The 9869-nt window shown below is 39.8% G+C and overlaps 1 pseudogene; it reads right to left on the bottom strand.

Annotated features, from left to right (window-relative positions):
• Nucleotides 1–6579: 6579 nt before the first annotated feature.
• LOC143668790 (short transmembrane mitochondrial protein 1 pseudogene) lies at nt 6580–6736 on the bottom strand (annotated as a pseudogene).
• Nucleotides 6737–9869: the final 3133 nt, after the last annotated feature.

Raw genomic sequence — 9869 nt, 5'->3', positions numbered from 1 at the left:
TTTTAATCGTTCCCTTTCCCATCAACTGATCTATCCTCCCAATGAGTCAAATGATATGTTTTTTTAAATGAGTGAGATATGCAGCCAAAGTTATTTATTTATAAAGGGCTTTGGTGGATCCACTATAGTATATTGAGATGAAACACAACTGGGATTGGGATTCTGTGCTCTTTTAGGTAAATACATAATAAGCGTCTCTATGAAGGAGTTGGACATAAGAGAACAAAAAGATTTTAATGAAGATTAAAAAAGGAAATAAATGACAATGCAGAGGGTAAGCATACACTGGATTTGTCTTGTGCGTGGTGGTAGTGGACCCAACTCAGAAATTTATCCTCCAGTGGTGGGATCCATGCTCTCATGGCCTTCTTGACCTTGACCTTAGCAGAGCAGAACCATCATGGGATGGAGCTGTCATTTGTCTCTAAAGCCATAGGAGTGTGATGTTTAGGGTTGTTTCCATAAACTTTTAATTTATTTTCATAAGCTAAGAAGTGAGGAGTATGTCTTCTGGGGAATGTCCTCAGATTGCATCATCTGGGGACTCTAAGGACCAGTTTTCTCTCTGGTCCAGCTCTCTTAAGGATGCTCTGAAAACCTTTTCTAGCACTGGGCAACTTCCTGCTCAGAGTGAATAAAATAATTGTTTTCACACTTAAAGGGCAGTTGAGTGGGAAGCTGTGAGGTGAACTCATTGCTTTCAGCTCTCTAATAGACACTGTCCTCCCTAGGGGACAAGTAATAGTCCTCATCTGGAATATTTTAATTGGGAATAGATCTTATTTGGTATCCTCAGGAAGGACCCCAGGCGCTGCTTCAATAAGGAGTGCCTGGCCACTTAAGAGCCCTAGCTGTTCCTTGGCCCATTAGCCAGCTCCAGGCGAATCACAACAACCAGAATGTTAAGCAACAGCCTCAACGTTTATTAGGAACCTCTTGGGTGTAAAGTTTTTCTTCACAATGCCACATAATGACAAATGAAAGATAGGAGACTCGCTCCCAAGTTGCTTAAACTCTAAGTTTGGATGAAGGTCAGAGAGGGAGAGGGAAAGACATTTTAGTTTTAACCCATCACTTTAAAGCTAAATATCTCTAAGCATATGCATAAACCAACACATAATCCATCACCCAAAAAGGGATGCACACATCACTTTTCTGCTGGTCACATCTTCAGTCAGCTCAGCTATTCAGAAAAATGGTGAGGTCTCTGAGCAGGTACATTGGATGTGTGTGTTTTAAATAGTGAAAAATAACATATATACAAAACAGCAATAAGTTGTCAAAGCACACCACAACAATTAGTTACAGAACAGATTTCAGAGTTTGGTATGGTTGCAGTTCCACAATTTCAGGTTTTTCCTTCTAGTTGCTCCAAGACACTGGTGACTAAAAGAAATATAATTGTAACAATTCAGCAGTCATACTCATTTCTTAAACTCTTTCTTCTCTGTTATAACTCCTCCTTCTCCCAATCTTTAGAGATATTTGGGCTATGCCCATTATAACTTTTTCATGTTGAAAAGGGGCATTGATAATATAGGATAGGGGGATGGAACTAGTTGATATTCTTATAGAGGCTGGCCCCTCTGGGTTTCAGGACTTATTATCTGGCCAAGGTTGTAGAAGGTTGTAGGTTCCTGGAAAGTAACCACAGTGCATGGAACTTTTGTAGAATCTCAGATAAAGCCCTAGGTATTCTTTAGGGTCAGCTTTGTTTGATGTTTGTTAAACTATGGTAAATAGCAATATCTAGCAGAAGCTTGTATAAGAGTGACCTCCAGAGTAGCCTCTCGACTCTATTTGAATTCTCTCAGTCACTGATACCTTATTTGTTATAATTCTTTTCCCCTTTTGGTCAGGAAGGCATTGTCAGTCACATGGTGCAAGGGAGCCATATCCCACGTTGCCAGGAAGACTTTTAACCCTGGATTTCATGTTCCCCCATAGCGGGGAGGACAATGGTTTTACTTGCACAGTTGAACTTAGAGAGAGAGAGAGAGGCCACATCTGAGCAACAAGAGAGGTCCTCTGGAAGTAACTCTTAGGTATAACTACAGGTAGGCTTAGCTTCTCTGCTATATACATAAGCTTCCCAAGAGCAAGACTCAAGATCAAGGGCTTAGTTTATTGACTTGAAAGTCCCTAAGATTTGAGACAATATCAGGGGTTTGCCTAGTGGTAAAGTTTAATAATTCCATATATTTTCTCCCATCCTCAAGGGACTTTGCCAATACTTTTTAATTATCTGCTCAACATATTTTGGGATGTGTTTGAGCATTACATTAAACTCTACAGCATTTGATGCTTTTTTCAAAAAGTTATTCTATTTTCACTTTGCTTACCTTATTGTAAATTCATTTCCCCTTATTTTGGATATATTCTAGACAGTTTTTCCAGAATTTACCGGATTAAAGTTGAGAAGATGAGTTGTCTCAGGCAATTGCAATAGACCATTTACCTATAAGGAAAAGTGATTCTGAGAGCCTGACTCTAAAGCAAAGGTTCCCAAACTTACCTGACACATTCAGCATCACCTGGGTATTTTTTTTTTAGTAATTTCAACACTCAGGCCATACCCAAGACCAATTAAATCACAACTTCTGAGGCTAGAACACAGGCACTGGTAATTTTGGAAGCTCCCTAGGTGATTCCAAGGTGCAGACAAGGTTAGGGAATCACTGTGCTGAAGATTAGGGCCGAAAATGGAATCTTTAATTGGGTAGTGTTTTGTGGCCATTTTGAGTAGCAGCAATTATGCTTCACACTTCTGAAAAGAAAAACAACCTCTATCTTCTTTGGGGTACATGCAGGTGAGACAATGTCCTGAACAGATGGCAGGGATATGCTTCCCACCCTACCCCTAGTCATTGGTAGTCTTGGGAGGTGTCACTGTATTACAAATATAACTCACCTGAAAGACCCTTCTTTCTCTTTTTTTTATGTGATAAAGAGGCATTTATTAAAAATTAAGTACACATTCAAGATTTCAAAAGAAAAGCAAATCTTAGGAAAAATAAAAAGTTACTTGGGTTTTTAAAGTTATATACCGAAAACTTACAGTGAATATTGAGCTTATTGATAAAAGTTTAGAGGCATTTCCACTAAATTAGAAAAAGACATTCATTTCTGCTATAATTGTTTAACTTTATGGTGGAAGTACTAGCCAATGCAATATGAAAAGAAAAAGAAACATATATTTGGGAGGGAAGAAAATAATTGTCATTATTTTTTAAAATATATTTTTATTTTTATTTTTTACTTGTCTATCCATACCCTGGATAAAAGGATGATCAGACACAAGGTTTTCACGATCCCACAGTCATATTGTAAAAGTTATATCTTTATACAATTAGTCTTCAAGAATCAAGGCTACCCCAATAAATCCCAGAGTGATTTGAACAGTGAATAAAAAAAGTATTTGCAAAGTCCCCTTGGAGAATGGTCAGAAAGGGGGAAAATTCAACCTCCCCAAGTAGAGAATTCTTGCTATTCTCACAATCAGTGGGGTAACCAAAGCAATAGGCTGAGCCCCCAATCTTGAGGCTTGTTCATATAAAACTTAACCCCACAAAGGATAGGCTAAGCATACTTAAAATTAGGCCTAAGAGTCACCCCCAAGAGAATCTCTTTTGTTGCTCAGATGTGGCCTCTCTCTCTCAGTCAATATGACAAGCAAACTCACCACCCTCCCCCTCTCTATGTGGACCATGACTCCCAGGGGTGGGACCTTCCTGACAATATGGGAAAGAAATCCTAGAATGAGCTGAGACTCAGCATCAAGGGATTGAGAACCAAAAGGGGCAACAGTGAAATGAGATAAAATAAAGTGTTAATGACTGAGAGAGTCCAAACAGAGTCGAGAGGTTATCCTGGAGGTTATTCTTATGCATTAAATAGATATCACCTTTTTATTAAGGTATAATGGAGAGACTGGAGGGAACTGCCTGAAAATGTAGAGCTGTGTTCCAGTAGCCATGTTTCTTGAAGATGATTATATAATGATATAGCTTTCACAATGTGACTGTGTGATTGTGAAAACCTTGTGTCTGATGCCCCCTTTATCTACCTTTTCGACAGAAAAGGGGGAACAAATGTTAAAATAAATTTAGTAGATTGAAATGCTAGTGATCAGTGAAAGGGAGGGTTAACGGGTATGGTATGTATAAATTTTTTTCTGTTTTATTTTTATTTCTTTTTCTGAATTGATACTAATGTTCTAAGAAATGACCATGATGATGAATTTACAACTATGTGATGATATTGTGAATTACTGTTATTATATATGTAGAACGGAATGATCATATGGTAAGAATGTTTGTGTTTGTTTGCTGTTATGTTTAAAAAAATTTAAATATTAAAAAAAAAAAAGAATCAAGGCTACCCAAACATAGCTCAACAGTTTCAGGTACTTTCCCCCATCCACTCCAATCACCATAAACTAAAAAGGAATATCTATATAACGCATAAGAATAACCTCCAAGATAACTTTTCAACTCTGTTTGAAATCTCTCAGCTACTGAAACTTTATTTTGTCTCATTTCTCTCTTCCCCCATTTTGTCAAGTAGTCTTTCTCAATCCCTTGATGATAGGTCCCAGCTCATCCCTGGAGTTCTGTCCCACATTGCCAGGGAGATTTACACCCCTGGAGTCATGTACCACATAGAGGGGAGGGGAGTGAGTTCACTTGCAAGACCCCTCTCTTTTCTCACTAGTCTGTCTCTAAGCACCCTCTGGAAAGGTAAGAGGTGGGAACTTGGGACCTTTGAGATGGGGCATATTACAGTTTCCTCCACTTGGCTTATAGCCTTCAGAGAGGTATTCCTTATCAGGGAGTACAGTGTAGGCATAGAGGATATCACCAGTGACCAGGGAGGTTGAAAGGATACCCTTATTGGTCAGATGGCATCCCTCATGGATCCCCCCCCCATTTCGTTTGGATATCTCTTCATTCCTTACAATCTTTTCACTTTTATTCCTTCCTGTCTCAGTGTCCAAAACCTCCTGCAGCTATACCTTGTTTCTTTGGACTTGAAGCTCCTTTCTATAGACATAAGTAGGCCCCTGTTCTTTAATCCATTCTTGGGTCTTACAAATTTCACAGCCTCAGACATGTGTTGTGTCTACCACTTTTGTGCTCTTTGAAGCCTCTGATGGACAGGAGGGTGGGAGGGGGCAAAGAAGTGGAAGAATCAGTGAGGGGCCAGGATTTTTTCCATAATTATAGGTAGGTAGAATGGGGGACAAATAAATGGGAGGAGAGGAGTCTCAGTTCACCATGTCGCAAAGACATTGTTCAACAATGGATGCTAACTAGAAAAATGGTTATATATAATGTTAACTTGTAAGAAAGCCACTTATGAACTTTTATGTTCTATATATATATTACATTTTTACTAGGGCAAAACTTCCCAAAAATGGATTGGAAAAAAGCCTGAAAAGAGACACAAGAATGTTAGCAGTGGTTACTTTTTGGATGGTATTACCATGGGCAATTAGACTTTTTTCTCCCGACTTTTCACAAGGAACATATTGTTTTTCTAATTAAGAAAAAAGAAAAGCTGTTCTTTCAAAACAGGATGTCCAGAATGATGCCCCGAAGTCAGCAAAAATACTTCAGATTTTGTTCATTTCTCTCTGTTTAAGGAGGCAGGGAAAAATGTGATTTATCAAGATCTGTCAAATAAGGCATTGGGAAAAGTTCGATGTAATTTCTGATACCTCCCTGAAGAAGGTCCAGGTTCACTTCTTGGCCTATGTAATGAACGTTTTCATTTTTTTCACTTTCATTCATTTAAAATCTCTCTCCTGTAGCACAGTGCTTTGCATATAACAAGTAAGTGCTCAACAAATATTGGTCAGTTGAGTGAATTAAATGAAATATTGGTACTTAGAGGCAGAGGTTTGGTTATCTGGAAAGCTCTGCTTATTCCCCTAAATAATCATGGCAAATGGCATGATTTCTACAAAATAAACCAACAAAGATCAATTCTGTAGTCAAAGGACAGCACATGTGAGTGACATGCTGAGTTTATGCTCAGAAAATGGAGGGAAACGTTGTGGACTATGTATGACTTGACCATGGTTTTGAAACAATAAACAGGCATTTTACAGAAAGGAACAGGATGTTCCAGGCCTGTTGACAGCTTCTGCAAAACTCTGATGGCTAAGGAAAGGTGAAAGTACAGGGTGGCTGGTGGTTGGCTGGAGCAGAAGATGTTGTGCAGGGAGAGTGTTGGTCAGGATCATTGTTAGCTGTAGCAGGTATCACCCATGAATAACTCATAAACAAGGAAATTGAATTTCCTTCTTATGTTTTTTTTTTTTTGAAGGTCATGTTTACTAATTTAGCACATAATTCCAAGATTAGAATCTCCCAAATTGCTGGAAGAAGGATGGGAAGAGGTGAGGATGTTGGAACAGTGAGGGTAGTTCTTAACTTGTGGCCTCATTTTTGCTCTCAGACAACTCAGGCTTTAGCAAAGAGAAAATTGCTGAGGGTGGATATGGAATCAGAAGCTTTGGGGTTAGATGGCAAAGAAGGCTCTCATGAACAGTGAATCAGTATATCCAAAAGGCAGCTAGAGTTGGCCTAAGGAACTCGGGGGTTTCTTCTTGGCATCCAAGTCTTTTTTGATATCTTCAACTTTTTTTGGCCAGGTTTGGTATGTCATAGTTCTGAGCCAGATACATTCCAACCAAGTCACCCAAAGTGAATCCAAGCAGGAACTGGAGCATGATGTCAGTGGGGAGGGAAAGGAGGGCATGAAGGGTGGCTGTAGCTCAGGGCCGGTCCAAGGAGCTTTTGCAAGGTTTTGTGGGAAAGTGTTCCTAAAGACCCATCCTGCTCCCTTGCCCTTCATCCTATGGCAAAGGAAGAGAGGCTTTTACAGAGGTAGGAAAGAGGAAGCTGGGGCTCTCTGCTGAATGACCATCTTCATCCTTGTCTTTCTCATCTCAGTTTCCAGGTAGTCTCATAAGAGGTAAATATTACAGTGCAAATGTGGATGAGGATACTGTCCCATGTAGAGGTGTAGTGAGGCCTGGAGCATCTAGGAGGGGGAAGAATTTTATCCCCTCCTTAGCTAATTGAAGAGATTGCCCTCCTCCTTATACCCCCATTGGGATTTGCTCTGTAGACCTTGTCTCTGCTCTGGCACCCATGCCTGTTTGTCTCTCCTGTTTGATCCCTTTCCTCTCAGTTGCTCTGCTGCTTCCTCAGCAGTCTGCTTTTACAGTCCTCTCACAGCTTTCCCTGTAGTCCAGATACCAACAACAGCCAAGTCTATTAGGCTCCTGATTTCTCTTCTGAGCTCTTGTCTTCTTTCCAGGCACCTGCTGGATGCATCTTATTGGATACCTTTAAGGAAACTCTAACTCAATACGTCCAATGCTACATTCATTTTTTTCTCCTCTGAACCTGATCTTCTTTTGTTCCCTGTCTTCCTTATGACCCACCATATAAATAGAATACTCATTTGCCCTTGACTGCTTTTTATTCACCGCCCATGTCTAGTGTATCTGGAAAATGTCATTGAATCAATTTACTTCTCTTTATTATCCTGGTTCTAATTTTGACCCTTAACCTCTTTCCCCTGGACCAGTTCATTGATTCTTAACTGCTCTACCCACCGCCCCCATATGTCTTTGCTTTTTCTCTCTCTCTCTCTCCAACCCATCCTCCTCATTGACTGCCAGAATGATCTTTTTGAAACAAATTGACTCATGTCAATTTTTCTTAAAAAGTGTCAGACTCTCTTTTGCCTAAGAATCAAGCACAAGATCCTGAGAATGGCTTACAAAAGCTTCTCAATCTGCTCCCAGTTCTCAGCCTTACCTTCCATCACCTCTGTCACTTCTTTCCCCTTCCCTCTGGGCTCCATCCATTCTCTTCTAGCCACACAGCAATATTTCCTCTGCCCATGGCATAGCCTGGTCCCACTCTCTTCTTCTGCAACTGTGATTTTCTCTGATATGTCCTTTTCATGCCTTACTCCCCAATCCCCTACTTGTCCTTCATCATACAGCCCAAGCAACCTTCTCTAGTCCTTTTAACCTGCCTCAATTACTGTTTGTATAATGATTATTCAATCATGTGGCTATCTCTCTTCTAGAATATGGACTCTGTATAACATGAGATATGAATTTTATATCTCAAGTGCTAAGTCTGAGCACAGGGTCTAGCACAAAGTCAATTCTCAGTCAATATTTGTTGAATGATTGACTGAATACATTCTTTATTCTTCTTACATTAAAATATTTTTTCTCAGAAAAGATCCCATTTATCTTTATATCATTATCCCTAGAGGTTATGCAATTGGCTAAGTAGTCTATCCCCCTCTCCTCACATTCACATTGGAGGTGAGAACTTCCTTCCACAAATATAGGAAAGGGACTGTGGTAGTTAGGTTCGGGTGTCAACTTGGCCGGGTGAAGGTGCCTAGTTCTATTGCTGTGGACATGAGCCAATGGCATGTGAATCTCATCTGTGCTGATTACATCTGCAGTTGGCTAGCAGGCATGCCTGCTGCAATGAATGGTGTTTAATTTAATTGGCTGGAAGCTTAAATGAAAGAGCTCAAAGAAGCACAGCCCAAGCAGCTCAGCATACTTCATCTCAGTACTTGCAGCTCAGCCCAGGCCTTATGCAGATGCAGAAAGGAATCACCCTGGGGAAGGTTGTCATTTTGCTGTATGTATATTGTCATTTTGCCGTATGTATATTGTTGGAGTTTGCAAACTGCCGGAATGCAATATACCAGAAACAGAATGGCTTTTAAAAAGGGGAATTTATGAAGTTGCAAGTTTACAATTCTATGGCTATGAAAATGTACAAATTAAAGCAAGGCTATAAAAATGTCCAATCTAAGGCATCCAGGGAAAGATACCTTGGTTCAGGAAGGCCAGTGATGTTCAGGGTTTCTCTCTCAACTGGAAAGACACATGGTGAGATCTGCTAGTTTTCTCTTCAGTGGCTCCCTGGGGCTCTGTCTGTTCTGTTGGCTCTGTCAGTTCTGGTGGCTGGTTGCTCTAAAGCTTTTTCCAAAATGTTTCCCTCTTAAAGGGCTCCAGTAAGCAACCCCACCTTGAATGGGTGGAGACACGTCTCCAAGGAAACCATGTAATCAAATTTACCCTCCACAATTGGAGATTGTTGCATCTCCATGGAAACAATGAATGAAAAAGCTCCCATCCGGCAATATTGAATGGGGATGAAAGAACTTGGCTTTTCTGGGGTATACAACAGATTCAAACCAGCACACACACTTATACACACACACACATGCATGCACACACACACACACACATATGCATGCCATTTTGTTTATCCATTCATTAGTTGATGGACACTTGGGTTGCTTCCATCTTTTAGCAATTGTGAATAAGGCTACTATGAACATCAGTGTGGAAATATGTGTTCGAGTCCCTGCTTTCAATTCTTTTGGGTATATACCAAGTGAGATTGCCAGGTCATATGGTAACTCTACAGTCATCTTTCTGAGCGCTTCCAAACTTTTCCACAGTGGCTGCACCATTTTACATTTCCACCAACAATGAGTGTTCCTATTTCTCCATATCTTCTCCAACCCTTGTTATTTTTCATTATTTTAATAGTAGCCATTCTAGCACTTATGAAATGGTATCTCATTGTGGTTATAATTTTATTTCCCTCATGTTGTTGAGTATGTTTTCATGTGCTTTGTGTTCATTTATATATCTTCTTTGGAGAAATGTCTATTCAGAACTTTGGCCTATTTTAAAATTGTGTGTTTGTCTTCTAATTGTTGAGTTGCAGGATTTCTTTATATATTCTAGATGTTAAAACTTTGTAGGAAGATATAACTTTTACAATGTGACTGTGTGATTGTGA

Source organism: Tamandua tetradactyla, chromosome 25, assembly GCF_023851605.1.
Source record: "Tamandua tetradactyla isolate mTamTet1 chromosome 25, mTamTet1.pri, whole genome shotgun sequence".
In the NCBI taxonomy this organism is placed as follows: Eukaryota; Metazoa; Chordata; class Mammalia; order Pilosa; family Myrmecophagidae; genus Tamandua; species Tamandua tetradactyla.
This window is presented reverse-complemented; position numbering and strand designations above follow the sequence as displayed.